The sequence below is a fragment of the Mauremys mutica genome, unplaced genomic scaffold (assembly GCF_020497125.1).
Source record: "Mauremys mutica isolate MM-2020 ecotype Southern unplaced genomic scaffold, ASM2049712v1 Super-Scaffold_100033, whole genome shotgun sequence".
NCBI lineage: Eukaryota > Metazoa > Chordata > Testudines > Geoemydidae > Mauremys > Mauremys mutica.
In genome coordinates this window covers 5,169,833-5,174,877 of record NW_025423255.1, presented here as the reverse complement: position 1 = coordinate 5,174,877, position 5,045 = coordinate 5,169,833, and the positions used below count along the sequence as shown (strand labels likewise).

Here is a 5,045-nt window from a genome sequence, read left to right as displayed (position 1 = left end):
AAATCAGAATTCAACATATATATTTTATACTAATAACATATTGTCAAAGTATTAATGAAATGTTAACTTGCTAACTTGAGACCATGGGTGGAGACATTATGTGACCTGTTAACCACTGGCTACTGTGCTATCTTGTCTTGCTGCAAAACTTATCCCAGGGTTTGGAACTGCCTACGCCGTCACTTTCCCCCACCCATGGAAAATCTATATATTCTATTGTAATTAATTAATTAATAGAGTCTCTGAGCCTAATAAGCCCACTCTGCCATCACTGTGTGTAATAAACTCCTATTCTTGACCTCTACACGGTGGAGATTTGTGTCCTTCACAGACACCTGCTGAATAAAGAGGAGATTCAGCATCCAGCTTGGCTGAATGTGTCTCCTCTCCCCACAGCTTGGTGATTTTTGAGGAAATGGAGAAGACTGCCTTTGCCTAGCTGTACATGGCTTGCAAAAGAAACAGGTCTTTTTGGTGACAAGTGTTGAAAGGAGCCATTAGACAAATGTGGAGACAGGAAAAATGTCCCCTAACTGAACTGGCATCTCTGGATGCTGAAGTCACAACACAAAGTACTAAACAGTATAGGAGAATGGCTGGTGTCAGAAGAGTCTCTACCAAAGCCTTTTGCCACCAGCAGGGGCCTCTCTGTACACAGAACTCCTGGTAGTGTGATGGCTGCAGGCAGTGGAGAACTCCATTTTGGCATCTCTTTGTCGGTGAACATCTGCAGTGGCTGTTTAAAGGTCTCTGGATAGTGATCTTTGGGAAGAGCTGACTGAAGTGTCTTCCTAGTAACCAGGAGATCCTGCCTTGGCCTGACAGTTCTTCCTTGCAAGTCTTGAGGGAAATGGGGAACGTCTGTAGTTTGGAATTTGGAGGTGTTGTCCTGGACCATCAAATGGAACAGTTGCAAGTATTTTCTTGCAGCAGGTCCCATGGCTTAGCTGGCTAAAGTACCTGTCTAGTAAACAGGAGATCCTGGGTTCAACTCCTAGTGATGCCTTGTTGTATGGCTTTGTCTCCTCTGCTCACATTTTCCTGTGTCTTTCCGGGAAACAGAAGAGACCTCCCTTGTTATCCAAGTAATTGCTTGCTAAGGAAAAGGTTTCTTTGGAGAGAAACATTGGAAAGAATCAAATCACAAGCCTGGAGTTGATGAAAAGGCTGCTGTGAGTGGCATTAGCATGGTGGTTGCTTCAACTGCAATTGCTGCAACAAAAGAGCCTGCGCCACACGACCTTGTGATTCGCTGGGGATGTCTGCACACAGATGTCATGTCATCTTCCTTTTGATTGTCACTGATGAAAAATGGAGCAGCTGGGAGAAAAGTCCCAGAAGCACCTGCCAGGTAAAGTGGAGGTTAGAGATGCAGCACCCAGTAGTGCCTTGCCAAATGTGTCCACTCCTCCCACATTTTGATCAATCTTTTGAGGAAACAGAGAGGACTGCCTCTGCCTTGCAATGCACATGCTTCCAAAAGAAACCGGTCATTTTTTCTGACAAGTGTTGGAAGGAGGCACCTAAGAAACATGGAGACAAGGAAAAGGTCACCGTAACTCAACTTGCATCCATGGCTCTTGAGGCCACAACGCAGAGCACTAAGCACTGTACGACCACAGCTGGGGACAGAAGGGTCTTTTCCAAAGGCATTTTCCACTTGCAGGGTCCTCTCTGTGCGCAGAATTCCTGATAGTTTGATGTCTGCAGGCACTGGAGATCACTATTTTTGCCATCTCTTTCACTGTTCCAGTGAACATCTGCTGTGGTTGTTGAAAGTCTGTGATGGGATCTATGGGATGCAACCTGAACAGTGGGACCCCTGAGCCCTGTGTCCCACTGCCTGGGCTCCCTCTCACACTGTGATGCTGTGAGGAGCTGTGAATCTCTGGCAGATATTGCACTTACACAGACATCCACAGGTAGGGACACATCCAACTGTTACATGAATGCTTCTCCCAGCCACTCATAACACTAATGATAGAGAGCCTCCTGCCAATTCCCCCCAGCTCTGCAGTCTGGCGTCCCTGGATCATACTATCTTGCCTTAATCAGAAGCCTGATCAGTGTGAGTTTATTACACAGAGCCCACCCCTCCTTCACTGTGAATAGTACATGAACCAGCCTTGTAACGGAGCTGCGATTTCCCAAGAACTTCAAGGAAAATACACCAGTTTCATAAAACAGATTTATTAGCTACAGAAAGATGGAGTTTTAAGGATTATAAGTGGTAGGCATAAAAGATCAAAGTAAGTTACCATGGAAATTAAAGATAAATTCACAATCTAAACTTTACACCTTATTACACTAGGCCGTAGTTCGGTTATGCCACAGGAAGGCTTAATGCTCGAGCTGCAGCGCATGCTGGGCAGGCTTAAGGCCGGGCTCCCCATGGCAGGAGAGAAGAAGACGACTCGGCCCCTGGAGGGGCAGGCTGGGGCTTCCTGGATCCCATTTGCTCACAGCCAGCGCCCTGCCCCCACTCCCATGTCATCAATGGCGACCCCAGGTCAGCCAGAATGGAGCAGCGGTTTTCACTGCACCAAGTCCACTTATGGCTTACAGGCAACTCCCAGACCCACCATCTCGGCCAGAAAGGAGCCCACTCAGCCTCGCCATTGCTGCTTTTCCGTCCCCCCAGAACCCCGCTTCTCCTGGGCTGCAAGGAGCCATCCCTGGGAAGCCAACAGGCAGGCACAGGATTCTGCCTCCCAGCAGCCAAGATCACCTCCCCCGGCTTTGCAGAACGAATGGTGATGCTCTACTAACCCCACTTAGCCGCACTGAGGTGCTTACTTTCTGCCCTGCCTTCCTCAGTTCGACTTTCCTCTTTTGCCCCATTCCTGCCTCACTTCCTCCTTTGGCAAGTCATGCAGAGGAGGCCAGCAGGAAGAGCCGGCCTCCACCGGCCAACCTCCCAGGGCAGAGGAGGCCAAGCCACAAGCCTCCAAAAAGTAACACGCCGCACTCCTCTAGGTTCTCCAGCCTGACGCCAAGGTGCTTTCTCCACTGCTGTCAGCACCCTCTCTCATGCAGCGGTTGGAGTTATCCCACAGACAGGCCAACAGGAGAAGGAGGAGGCCTTCCTGAACAGCAAGGGGATCTGGCAAAAGGAAGCCAGCATGTTTCTGCCTGGTTTTGAACCAGGGACCTTTTGCGTGTTAGGCAAACGTGATAACCACTACACTACAGAAACTCCATCTGCTTGGCTGTTGCTCACCCTCACACAGACTGATGGACAAACCTGGAGAAAGTGGTGACAGCCCTTCGATGGGTCAGCTGGCAGAGCAGAGGACTGGAGCGGGCACTCAGGAAGTCGTCCTTACGTCGCCCTTGTGACTCCAGCTTGAGGGAGAGCTGCTTTTTCTTCCCCTTGCTGACAAAGAGCAAGAGAAGAATGAAAGGTCAGGTGGGCCAACTCGGTGCAGAAGCCCATGCTGTTTTTTCCTGCTGCATAGCCTGAAATGAGGGACTCGTGGCAGTTAAAGGCACTGCTGCACTTTCAGAAAACATCCCACCCGTGCACAAAGGGGGATAGAAGAGCCTGTTAGTCTAGCACGCTCCCAACTGAACTACTTCAGCAGCTGCTCGGTTTCTTTTTGGCCTCCTGCTTTTCTGTCTGGGATGTTGTTGTCAGCTGTGGCACAGAAAAAGGACGTCATTGCGAGCGGCCCATGAAGACAAGATTAACTTTTGCCTTCCTTGCTCGGCTTTACTCGCTTCCTCGCCCTATTCCTGCCTTAGTTCCTGCGTTACCTGAAGGCGACGGGGGGCCAGCAGTACCAGGAGGAAGTTGGGCAGCTAGACCCTGGTGGCAAAAGTCCTGCCACCACTTGCCACCCCACTCTCTTCTCCCAGCGTCACATATTGGCCACCAGGGACTTGGTGCCCAGCAGCGCAACGGAAGGCAGTGGACAGAGCCACCCTCGCCTTCAAGCTCCGGCTCATTAAACCACATCTTCAGTCACTGATGGCCAATGAGAGACTGACATCGCTTGCTATTTTAGCACTTGAAAATGCCATTGGCCAATCTTTGGATCTCTTTAATGCTGCGCTTCAGTTCATGGGGGAAAGGCGAGAGACGCGACCTTTCAACTAAAGGCCTGGGGTTAACATCCAACGCTGTCTGTCTCCGACTGTAACACTATTTAATACCGGCCCACCCTGTGCTGGTGACAGTTCCATTTCTAGATGTTAGTACATTTCAGTTACGATTAAAATTAAAAAGTTTCTATATGCTTAAAGAAAATGCATTTGTTTTATTTGCTTATATATGGCATGAATAAATACAGGTTTACAGAACCTAGCCTGCAAATTTATCATCTTATATGACAGAGAAAATCATGCATTGAAATTGTGCGTCAAAATCATGAAATGAGCTACAAATGCAATGAAAAATAAGATATTCAAAATTTTAACATATGGGGGGGCACCGAAGACACGTCTTGCCTGGGAGAGGCACTTGGTCTAGGGGAGGCCCTGTCAGGGAGAACAGGAGTTAGTCTCACACGCCTATTTCCAGACTGTAATCTGTGGGCGCCCTGCTCTGGGGGAGGGATCGCGGCAGCCCAGACTCAGGGCTGGAACAGGCCCCGGATTGAGGGGGTGGCTGCAGGGTTTGCAGCGCTCTGATGTCTCAGACAATGTGTCTCTCCCAAAGCCTCAGATCTGCGTCCCCAGAAGGCTCCTGCACTGCCTCCGCTCCTTTCACATTCTACAGCAAGGATCAGCAGCAAGGGTCAGGGATGAGCCATAGGGCACTAGGTGGGTGGCCGAGGCTTCAGGAGCCCAGAGCGTTTGCCTGTCTGGGCATTTTGGCTGAGACCTCAGGGACACATTGTGAGGCAGAATCCCAGGCATCTGTATGAAAGGAGCATAAGGACGTAAGGACGTACGAACGGCCAGACTGGGTCAGACTGGGTCCATCTAGCCCAGTATCCTGTCTTCCCATAGCGGCCAAAGCCAGGTGCCCCAGAGGGAATGAGCAGAACAGGGAATCACCAAGTGATCCATCCCCTGTCACCTATTCCCAGCTCCTGGCAAAC

General features: G+C 49.9%; 1 non-coding gene across 1 annotated transcript; it reads right to left on the bottom strand.

Annotated features, from left to right (window-relative positions):
• Nucleotides 1-3,123: 3,123 nt before the first annotated feature.
• Nucleotides 3,124-3,196, bottom strand: TRNAV-AAC. The gene has a single exon. It is a non-coding gene; the product is annotated as a tRNA-Val (tRNA).
• Nucleotides 3,197-5,045: the final 1,849 nt, after the last annotated feature.